A 12,713-nucleotide genomic window follows, 5' to 3' on the forward strand; every position below is an offset into this window, starting at 1 on the left:
TCCAATGCCCAATGCAGAGGAACCGAACCAGAAACCCATAGAGTTCTCACCGATAGATGACGCGGAAGATGCAATAGGCAACACCGAAGAAACGGTGAAAGAAGACTCTCAAGTAAAGAGGACATCTTTTACGGAAAAATTGGGAATAATGTTCGGAATAAAAACAAAAGAAAACGTGACTGAAGAACCAAAAGCAGAAACAGCACGAACATTTGGGACAGTGAGCACGAAGACCTCAGAAGCCAATCCAAGAGAGGAACAAGCTAAAGCAGAGGCTACGGCCGAAGAGAGACCGACAGCTGACCATGAAGAGACTACCATTGAGCTGGGTGACTTGTTGGCGAAATTAAATCAGATTGACAAAAGACTTAAGCACAGTGAAGAAGACAGAGAGGTGATAAAAAAAGGAGATAAGATACAACAAGCACGAGTATCTAGACAGTTATTTTAACCTAGCTAAGGCAACAGATGAGAGACTCAAGGAAATGTCAGATAAGGTAGAAGCCACCAATGAAGAACGAGAAAAGAACATCAAAACAGACATGCAACAGTTGAAGAACCGATATGATGATGTCAACAGCCAATTAGGGAGCCTGGAAAGGAGAATGGACACAATGAGCAAGAGTCAAGCCGAGAGTTCGTGTGCAATACAGGCGAAGTTGGATGCAATCTTGAGAGGTTCCACTCCACAAGAAAGACCGGCAGCGGATCGTACGCAAAGCACCAGAGTTGACTTTGTAGAACCACAAAGGAACAAACGGCAATCGACACCGTTGCCCTTAACCAGGGATGCGATAAGCATAGCACCAACAGCTGCGAAAACAATAATGAAGAATGGAACGTCGAATACAACGACTGCTCCGGGAGATTCAACAGCTAACAGCAACACAGGACCGGATGCTATGACATGGGCCAGCACTTGGGAGATGATGAACAGGACTCTAGAGGCCTTCGCCACGAGGAACACTGACTCGAGCGACAGGAGAGAGGGAAAATCAAGAAAGACATTCAAGAAGCCAAAAGAATTCAAAGACGACTCCGATGGATGCATTGACACTTGGGTGGAAGTGATGAGATTACATCTAGAACAAGACAACTTGAGTGACGAAAGACAAGCATGTACAGCCATACTGAGCAACTTGGAAGGAACGGCATTAAAATGCGTGGTCGCAAAGAAGGAGGAAGAACGCGACACCGCGGACAAGATCTTCGAGATATTGCTGAATCGATTCGGGTCAGGCATGAAGGGTCACCAAGCGATGATGCGATTTGAAAAGAGAAGGCAGAGGGACGACGAGTCAATAGATCGGTTCCTAGATGACCTCGAGAGCTTGAGAAGGAGGAGTGACCCAGAGGAGTCGACAAATAGAAGGAACTTTAGCATTGCCTCGAAGTTCATCGATGGGGTGAAAAGTGATGACTTAAGGACAATGTTAGCAACATACTACACATTGTCGAAGGACAGCGCACCCACCCCAGAAGAAATGAGACAGAAATCAAGAGAATACATGCTGATGAAACCTAAGAAGTACTCATATTCCGAAAACAGGAACACGCAAGGGGGTAGCCAACCCCAGAGGTCATCATGGTACAAACCTAGAGATGATATGGACAAGCGCAGATCATGCGCGAACTGCGGGTCAGCGGATCATCATGTGGCTGACTGCACAACGTACAAACAAGGCATGAAGAGCCTAGGTTATGCACCGGATGAAGAGGATATGAGCCAGATGGAGGAACACGAGTACTATAATGGCTTAATCATCAAGATAGGCGCCAGATGCTTCTTCTGTAACCAGGAGGGGCACTTCAGAATGGATTGTCCCTTGTTCTGGGAAGCGGTCAAGGACCAGAATCACCCCAAACATAAGTTGGCATTAGCGGCGGTGCAGAATCAGCGGAACAGGCAAAACGAGTTTGAATCTAGGAACTTGGGGGCACCAAACACCGAATTGCCGACGAAGACAGTGAAAGCTGTTACACATGTTAGCGGTGCGTTAGAGTCCGCGGCCGGAAGCTCTCTAGAGATAAATTATGAGAAAGCGGCGACGGAAGCAATTGCCAAAGTGAAACAAGATCTGGCTGCGAAAGAAATAGAGCAACGACTAAAGTTGGAGATCGAAAGACAGAATTTTAACGAAGCATTAATAGGATCGAACTCAATACCAGAGGCTAGAACGGGCTCAATGAAGACCGGGAATTGTAACACCGTGAAAATGGTGACAGGTAAACCTTTTGGAATATCGAAAATCGGAGCAAGAATAATGTCGATAATCACAGTGGGCGGACACGAGGTAACCAGAAACTTGAGCGAGCCGAGCGACCAGACGATAATGCACATTGACGTGTATGCAGACTACTTGAGTGGAATAAGTCCACAAACGACTTCCAGAGCGCTCAGGGCACTACTCACGAGAGGGGGCAGCAAGTCGGTACGTGTTGATAATAGGTACACTGAAGCTTATGGTCCACACGAGGTCATGCTAAATATAGATGGAATCAACATCTATACCAAGACGATGATAACATGCGACGAAGACCTAATTGGACAAATCTATGTAGGGAAAGAAGAATTGAAAGTAAGATCGATTGGACACTGTGCTATGCTCGAAGAAGATGCAATGCACATCGGGACGGAAGCAGACGTGACAGGGCACGTGCTAGACATAAATGGCAAAAAGACTCAGTTACGTGGATTAATCGACACGGGAGCAGTCTTGAGCGTCATACCAATCGAAACATGGGAAAAGATGGGCTTTGACAAAGGTGACTTGATAGACTCGAGAATACGGCTGTCAGCTGCAAACAAAGGGGCCCTTCGGGTGTTGGGCAGGACGCCGATAATAGCCCTCAATTTGGGGGAACGTAACCTGTGGATGAGCTTCATCGTGGTAGAAAACCTAGATGAATCTGACCAATTCATTTTGGGCAGAGACTTCATCAGGAATTTCGACGTAACGATTGATCTAAATAATGCAATGTTCAGGATACGGAACCCGGATAGGAGGTACGCAATCAAACCGGTAAATTTAATAATGGCGAATGAAAACAAAGCACCGGTATTCTTGAGTAGGAGAGTGAGGTTAAAAGCTAATGAAGCGGCAATCGTAAGCTTGAGGATGAAAAATTATAATGAACTAAGTGACAACAAGCAAGTGTGTATAGTTCCGAATCCCAATAGTCAAAGCGCTGCTGTTTTAGGAAGATCATTTTCGATAACGAAGAGCGGCCTCTGCGTCAGTGTCTTGTTGAATACCCTTGATATACCGATCACGATACAGAGAGGGAGGAAGCTGGGATATGCTTTACCAGTTAAAACTCGATACGAAACAATTGAAAACTCAAAACAAAATGAAGTTGTTGATTGTCCTAATCACAGGGACAAAATTTGTATCTTGAGACGATTGCAGAGAATAAAAGATTCTTCAAGTCTTATCAAATCACTTAAGTCAGAAACGGACGATGGGCTTTCGAGCTGTTCGAACTTTCCAGAGTGACCCACGCTAGATGACATGCAAACTGATAAACCGGTTCTGCCGGAGATTGAACATTTAAGGGGCAAACTGAAAGATGAACAGCTCGAAGCTATCAAGGACGTACTAGAGCGGAACGAGGAGGTTTTTTCAAGGCATAAGGCGGATATCGGGTGTTGTAATTTTGTTGAACATGAAATAGAACTTGAGGAAAACGCGGTGCCACACAGGGAGGGGGCGAGGCGCATGACCCCACACAAATCGGACGCGTGTAGAAAAGAAATCGAAACGTTACTAGAGTATGACATGATAGAACCATCCAAGTCACCGTGGGCGTGTGGAGTAGTGATGGCCAAAAAGAAAGGCGACCAGTTAAGGTTTTGTTGTGACTTTCGATACCTGAACTCCGTCACGGTGAAGGATGCCTATCCCATACCTAGAATTGATGAGAGCCTCTCGAAGTTAGGTGATGCGAAATTTTTTACGACTCTTGATTTAGGCTCGGCCTTTTGGCAGGCACCATTAAGGAAGCAAGACAGGGACAAGACAGGGTTCGCCTGCGAGTTGGGTCTGTTTCAATGGAAACGGATGCCGTTTGGACTCTGCAATGCAACAGCCACGTTTCAGCGGCTGATGGCACACGCGTTGACAGGCGTGACAAAGAAGTACGGCAACCTGGTAATGTGCTATGTGGACGACGTGGTAATAGCAACGCCAACACTAGAAGACCACATTGAGAGGCTTGACGAGGTGTTCGCGTGCATGAAAAGATCGGGGCTGAAGTGTAAACCATCAAAGTGCGAGATACTCAAGGACTCGATTAAATACTTGGGCAGGATGGTAGATAAACACGGTATCAGACCTGACCCAGACGCCGTGGAAGCAGTCCTAACCTGGAAATCACCGAAGACGGAGCACCAGCTGATGAGCTTCCTGGGTTTCGCCAACTATTATAGAGAATTCATCAAGGGCTATGCGGACAAGGTATACCCGATGCAACAATTAATGAGACACAAGGGCAAGAAGTTCACGTGGAATAACGCGGCAGAAGAGTCATTCCAGAGAATAAAGAAAGAGCTGTGTGAGGCACCAGTACTGGGTATGCCGACTGAGAAGGGGATGTACGTGCTAGACACGGATGCGTCAGTAGTCGCTATTTCTGGGATTCTCCATCAAGAACAAGAATGGAATGGGAAGACAGTCTTGAGACCAATAGCATACGGGAGCAAGGTCCTAAGTGACACAGAAATGAAGTACGGAGCACCGAAAGCAGAGATGTTTGCGGTGGTCACCTTTGTCGAAAAATACAGAGCATACTTAGGCAGTGAGCCCTTCAAGCTGCGAGTCGACAACCGAGCACTAAGCTGGCTGAAAACGTACTCAATGGACCAGAGCTATATTGGGAGGTGGATAGTTCGCTTGGATGGATACAACATGATAATTGAGCACAGAACACGAGATAAACATCAAAATGCTGACAGCTTGAGTAAGAAGACGGAGTTCTACGAGAGGCAAGAACAAAGAGAGGCGGACAGACCTGAGATCAAAGACGGCTTCTCCTTCATGGACAAAGAAACGTACGACAGTCTTCCACTCACGAGATGGCTGGACAAATCAGGCAAACCGATTGAAGATCATCCCGAATTGCCGGAAGAGCCTCTTGAAAAGACCATCTTGAAGAAAAGCAGAAGGATTCCGATAGGAATAATGCTCAAGTCCAAGATCGTGAGGGAAACACTTAAGGCAAAAGGTTATGATCTCATCCAGGTAGAGGAGGGAACGGTCCGAATAGATGAAGACTTAATGAGGTTGCTTGAGAAACTATCAGATGACAAGCCCGTGATCCAAGGGAAAGGTCAGGAGGCACCGGAACTAACCATACTTCGGAGAGAAGAAACAGTGAACAATACTGACGTCTCAAAAGGAAGCATCACTGATAGCAGGGAAGTTGTGCGATCACTAGTTGAAAAAATCCCCGAAAAAATTCTGGAACAGACAAAAGTCAGGGATAAGAAAGTAACATTCAGAGAAGAAGTTGAACACCTGGGACTAGATCAAGAGTCCGGGGAGTGGTCCAGATTCATGGAAGAAGACGAAACCGGAGAAGGGAAATTGTCCGGGGAGCGTGAAGAATGGGATGAAGACTCGGATGAGAGCAGCGAAGACCAAGACAGTCTATGCATGATACTGGCGGAAGAGAAGATAAGACAGCACGACAGGGAATTACAGACGGATCCATCTTCAGGGACGTACAATCTGGAAATACAAGAGGTACGAGGTGGTGAAGAGCTCGAGAAAATAGCAGTTTCAAGAAAACCACTAAGGGAACTATCGTGCAACTCAAACGTCAGAACGAATCTGGTACCAGAAGACGACATGAAAATCGTGAAAAGGATGATATGTGTGAAGCTGAGCGATGACATCCACAACCCTGGTGAAATGAATGGACAGATCATGGCGCTAAAGGAGCACGTTAAGGCGAGATACAGGCTGTCTGACCTAATAAGGGCCCAGAAGAATGACAAAATGACAAGTAACCTCTCCAAATGGATCCATTCGGGAGTCAAGGAGAAGGGGGAACTTGAGGAAGACAGCTACAAGATCTTGAGCCAGTTCTACAAAGAAAAGAGAGATTTACTTTATCACACAGCTGAAGGGGTGGTAGCGTGCAAGAGAAGAGATGAGGAAAAAATATTACACAAACACAACCTCATCATACTACCACAATTGTACCAAACGGAGGTGCTTTTCAGATCACACGACCAGATGGGCCACCAGGGGATAGATAAAGTACAACAAAGGATACTTCACAGGTTTGATTGGCCGGGAATGAGAAAAGCTTGCGAGAGATGGGTGAATTCCTGCCTAGCATGCCTTCAAGTAAAAGACCCAAGGAAGATGAAGTTTCCCCTCAAGTCTGTCGAGAGTTCGGAATTCAATGAAGTGGTGCAGATAGACCATCAGAAAATCTGCATGACGGAGTCGGGTTATAACCAAATACTAGTTATAATAGATCACTTCACCAAGTTGGCGGAAGCGGTTCCGTGCCAGACAGCCTCGGCAGAGGAGACATGTGATCACCTGATAACGCATTGGATATCGCGGTATGGTTGTCCAATGACTTTCCAGTCGGACAACGGCAAGGCTTTTGTGGGGGACTTGACAAAAGAATTGATGAAGAGATCACACATTGCTCAAGCGCACTCGACGACCTATCATCCACAGACCAATGGGTTGGTAGAGAGACAGAACAGGACACTGGTCAACATGCTCAGGGTGTACTGCTCGAGATACATGACGGACTGGGACAAATACCTGCCACAGGTAGTAGGAGCCTATAATAGTACTCAGCACTCAACGACGGGTATCAGTCCTTTCATGATGTTGACAGGCAGGGAAAGGGCAATGCCTATAACATTCTTCTACCCGGAGTACGAGGGGAAGAGGACGTCACCTCAAGCATACGTGAAGGAAGCGATCAAAAGACAACAAGAGCTAAACGAGCTATGTCGGAGAAACACGGCGCAAGCGCAAATGAGGCAACGCAAGAAATATGACGAAAAGATACTAAGAGCAAAGCCATACGAAGTGGGCCAATACGTGTGGGTCTTCCAAAATGTCATACCGCCCAAGGGAACAAAGAAACTACTCAAGAAATGGAGAGGACCGTTCATGATTACGGAAGTACATCAACAAGGACGGTTCTATCGCTTGAGTACAGGGCGAGCAGCACATTACGAAAATCTGAAGCCTCATGTCCCGTCCCCGGAGGACTGGTGCCTACCAAAAGACATGGAAGGTCTTGAGTACCTGGTGGTGGAACCAGCGTGCGAGGTGAATGAGAAAGGCACTAGAGAGAAAAATGATGGTAATGAGAACTTGAGTTTGGACGACAACGAAAAGATAGAAGTGGAGTCGGATGCAGGTTCATTTGTAGAAGAAGACTGGAACGACCCAGAGCAAAACGAGGTACCGAAGTGGATGGAGCCGGATCGACCAACACCACCGGAAACCAGGACTGGCAATCGTAAACGAACAGGTATGAGGTACAATAGGTACGGGGATGACTTCTTGATCGATAAGATACAGCCAGACAAGTTGGGCGATGAACTACTAAGAGCAGGCGAACTGGAAGCCGAAGAGGAATGGCAGGTCATTGACGATGGTGGACATTATCCGCAGGATGATTACTCGACGCCAGAATTGGAGACGGATCTCGAGCAGAGTGAAATAGAAAGGAGGGAGAACACGAACTTGAGGATTCTAGAGTGGATGCGTGATGTCAAAGACGAGAGCCGCGAAGGACAAAGCATTCAGCAAATCGATGTATCAGCAGCAAATTACATGAAGACAGAGGACCCTCTTTTCGGATGGACAGCAACAGACAGGCCACTGGACATCCCCAAGGACAATTCAGACCCGACTACATCGACGGGGACGTCGATAAATATTTTTGTCCGGGGAGTGGGGGTAGGACTTACCCACACCGAAAATTTGATGATAAAGAAGCTCAAGGAAGTGAGGGAAACAAGCGGATTGGAACTGGAGGAAGAAGAACCAGAGCCTACCATAGGAAGGAATTTCAAAACGAAATTCGAAATACCCAATGAATACTCAGAGAACATCATGATAACGGATAGCGACTTCATCCTGTCAAACAGGACCAGCGCGATCTGCATCACGGCGGACATGAGTTTCAAATCAAGATTGGAGGCTGACTTCAAAAGAGAGTACCAGAACGTAGAGTTTCTGTTCAGACAGAGGCCAGGACTGGGAGGCATAGCAGCGCTTCCACCGTCAGTGGCACAAGTCCCGGGCAAATACCTCTGCTTCCTAGTAACGAGAGTCAACGACAGAAACACAATTGATCCCGAACACGTGATATTGGCACTGACAAGACTACGTGACTTCATGATTGAAAGAAGAATAGTGGAGGTCTCGATGCCGGTGTACGACCCAAACAGGGGCAAACTGAGCTCGAGGGAATTGTACGCTATCCTACATGTGGTCTTTGCAGAAACAGAGATAATGGTGCATCTTCACAAGAAGTACTACTTGAGCATCGCCTGAGTCGGGTACATGGAGGTATCAGGTCGGGTGTGAGGGAGGAGTCTTGAGTTAGGTACTGGGGTGCGGCGCAGGTAAAGGGATCTTAAGATGTGATTGGCATGTCAATTGAATTTTAAAAGAAAGAATTGATGGTGCTAAAACATAAAATGAATCTGCATGTTCTTAAGGGAAAATCCAATCGAATTGCTTTAAGTGATATGAGAATGATAAGTTTTTAACAATATGGGTAGAAGGGGGGTCTCTAGGTTAGGAACGTGACATGCTAAGTTTTAATGAGCTTTCTGTTTTCAGATCGAGTTTGAAAAACAAAGTTGAAAATCCAACTACACTCAAGCGAGAAACAGAAAGAGAGAATCTTGATTGAACACGCGATAATCCGAATCTACAGCAAGTACTCGCAAGAGAACATTTCTAGAGAATACTTGAGTTGGTAAGGTAATTCTTGAGTTGGTAAGGTAATTCTTGAGCTGGTTAACATCTACCTATATACATCCCGAAGTTGCAAAAATGGCAGACCGATTCTGGAACTCCGTGCCCGCGGCTCTGAAGAAGCCCACTCTTGACGAGCTGTACAGACGCTTGAGGTACCTGGACTACACCCAGATAGACGAGAGAATGGCGGTGATGCTGAATGCGATCCTCCAGTTGGAGGACCAGGGTGAGTGCAGGGAGTCTGCGACGGAGGCTGTCTTGATGGTCGGCTACACCACCGAGGGCATATCAAATCGAGAACAGACCAGATGGTTATCTTGGAATGCGGATGGAGGAGTAAGGGGCTTTGACTTGGCAAGAAATCCTGGCCTGAGTAACAGCACCGAACACGGCGCAGGAGAGTTTCCGCTACCGACGAGACCAACAGCAAGATCCACAGGCCAGAGCTCGAGTAAGGTGCCGTCGATGTCGCGAGCGCAACAGACGACAGAGGCATATCCGGATCTGGGGGTTCTAAAGAAAGAGCTCGAGAAGGCGCTGAAGGAAAGGAATAAAGCGAACCTCGATCGGGATCAGGCGAAGCTGGACAGGGAGAAGCTTCAGCTGGAGAGAGACCAGGCAGTCGACGAGCGAGATCAGACGTCGAAATTACTTGAGATGCTAAGGGCTGAACATCAGCAGGAGCTGAGGGTGCGGGAGAACGTCGCAAATCGTGATCAACTGAAGTCGGAGTTGGAAAGGATAGAACAGCGACAACGCGAGCTTGACGCACAGAAGGGAGCCAGGTCAAACGAACGAGTGGTGACCAGCTCGAGGCCAGAGTCGCGCATGGAGGTGGATGAAGCTCCCAGGGCTAGAGGACGGTTCAACCTTGACCGCGAGGCCAGAGAACACATGAGCGAAGGGTTAGAGGTCTGGATACCGAATGACGTGACGCCTTCCTTGCGCAACCTAGAGACACAACCTGTACGTCCTCTGATGGATGTGGTGTTACCAGGATATACCCCAACCTCGACCTCGAGTGGCAGTCAGGTGAGTGGCGCCTCATCGATCGCGCCTGAAGGAGCTAGGCGAGAAATTGCAGCAGCAGAGTCGTGAAAGATCGACAAGGCCAGAGCTTCCCCCAACTTGGAGGGAACAGCCGGTCAGGAATGTCGTGATCGCAAGCTATAAGAAGAATACAGAAGGGAACTACCACAGGCACAATCGGCTGGACTGGAGTGCGGAACAGGGAGCCAGGAGGGACTGCTTCCATGACGCAGCCTGGGTGGAGTATCTAGCGCCACCTCGTGTGCCAGAGGGTGCAGTTCACCTAATTATAGGGGATAGCCTGGTGCGGGTGTTGACCCAGATACGGTCCCATTGGCAGACAGGAGTCTTGAGTTTCGCTGGAGCTGCCACGCCACAGATGTTGGCAACCCTGGACATGCTAGGGATGACCAAAGGTTACACAGTGACCCTGATGGTTGGGACCAACGACGTGTCAAGGGGAGAAGCGAGGAAAGTAGCGAGGCTGTGCGACAAGATGAGCTGCCTTCTTGAGGAACTGAGGATCCAGATGGACCCCATCCTGCTGACGGTATGCACGGTCCCCTACAACATGATGTTTGATCAGCACGCCCTAGAGATGAACCAGAAGGTGCGGAGCCTGAACAAGATGATCCGAGACATACACCGGAAGAGTGTGCTTCCTCTCAGGCTGTTGGACATAGCAGAACGTATAGAGAAAAAGGGATTCCCTGAAGACACCTCAAAAGATGGAATCCATTTCGATAGGCCAAGGGGAGCGGAGTGGCTGAACGACGTCTTCCAGGAACACATTAACACGCTAGAGGCGGACCTGCTGGAGACAGCCCAATTCACTTTAGGACCACCTCCCAACCCACCATTCCTTGCCTCGAGGGCCTTGGCTGGTCGCTTGGGAGCGAGAGTCGATACTAGAGACAGTTCAAGGAGCAATCAGACCCGATTGCAGAGTGCCACGCCAATGGAGTCGGAGGAGGTAGAGTCATCAACACCTCCGGGCTCGGCGATGTCCTCTGTGGTGGTGGCAGATGGCAGGAGAGAAAAGAAGTCTATGGAGACTGCCCGCTTGAGATATCCTGAGAAGGTGAAGGAACTGGATCTAGAGAGTTTGGAATGCAGACGAGAGTTGGCGGAAACCCTGGGGATCGAACGAGTGTCGCACGAGGATTTGAATAGACATCATTGCATAGACTGGTTGAAAGCTCACGAAGCACACTTCTCGAGAGCGAAGTTAATGGAGACCACAGACCTGACTGGAATTCCCACAAAAACGATCATGGGACCCATTAACTACAGGCCTCTCAAACTGTTGGGGGGTCCTGGACTTATAACAGAACCTCCCAAGCACCGAACTGGCATCGCTAGGATCAGGTTGGCAACCCCGGCGCAGTTAAAGGTGGTAGACAAGCTACTCAATCCGGGGGGAATGGAATTGCCTGATGCCGCTTACGAAGGTCCGAAGTTGGCAGAAGATCCCAGGTACGGGAAGCCCTGTGGTGGCACCCAACTGGCCAAGACTCTGGCAGCTTATGATAGAGCAGATCCAGCTGCTGCAAGAGTAGTCATTGTGGCGGGATCGGACTTCGAAGGAACGTCTCCCAAGTTGTTCTGGCCGGAGACTCTGGTATACTCCTTGCCAGGAGCCGAACTGAACCAGATGTTGACTCTAGTGGTGGCAATAAAGTCGGAGATGCCCTGTGAACCTGAGCTGCTAATGTTTGCAGGAATGAATGATCACCTGCACGCGATGGGACTTCTTGAGCAACTGAAGGGCAAGGAGATTCCGACATCAAGGAAGATATGGGAGGCTATTCAGGCGTTATTTGCGGCGATGAATGAGGTACAAGAGAACGTAGCCTCGAGATTTGGGTCCAAGACGAAGGTGGTGTTTACCACATCCCCAGGATACGCAAATATGCCACCCGCCCTACAATTCGTGTACGCGGTCTTGATCCTGATAGCAGAAGGGAGTGAATGGCGGATTCTGATGGCAGCCCCCAATCGAGAGCTGGAGCCATTGAACTTGAGGCTTTACAAATCAGAATTGCCGGCGGCATGGGCTGACATATCTCATGCACTGAGGGGCTTCTACGGACTGGCCGACGTCCTGATTGTATTGGATGAGGTACTCTTGCTAGAGATATCGAACTTTGCTAGACAACTCAAGTTCAGCCCAGTCATCGGGGACGACCACCCGGCGATAAACCAGTTGACGGCCAGCCTGTGGTTCCGGAGTATGGATGTGAAAGTCGCAAATTCCACCAGCAGGTCTAGAGGTCCCAGCAACGAGAGAAGAAATGTGGTCGAGACGGAGAAACAGTTAGAATCGATGAAATATCGCTTGACTCAAGAGAATGGCTGGTGGCCATTCCTGACACCAAGGCTGGAGAACGTCACGAATAAGACGAGGGAGGAAGCACCACTCCTCGTGAAACAAATCTGGAGTTTTCTAGAGAAGCAACTGGAGCTAGCTGAAACGAGAGACATGACGGTGGCTAGATTAGTCTCGGCCGCCAATGAAGTGACGATTGGAGGATTTTGGAGAGAGCACGCCAACGGCGAATTAAAGACTAGGAGAGATTACGAGATTCTCAAGTTCTTGAGTCCTTGCTGGGAGAAAGAATTCTTGGCAGGAGTGTTCGGCACCACGGCGACTATCTTCGGAGCCTTCGTACAGGATATACTGGGCATGTCCATCAGCCTGCTCTTGGC

This window comes from Symsagittifera roscoffensis, chromosome 1, assembly GCF_963678635.1.
Source record: "Symsagittifera roscoffensis chromosome 1, txSymRosc1.1, whole genome shotgun sequence".
In the NCBI taxonomy this organism is placed as follows: Eukaryota; Metazoa; Xenacoelomorpha; order Acoela; family Convolutidae; genus Symsagittifera; species Symsagittifera roscoffensis.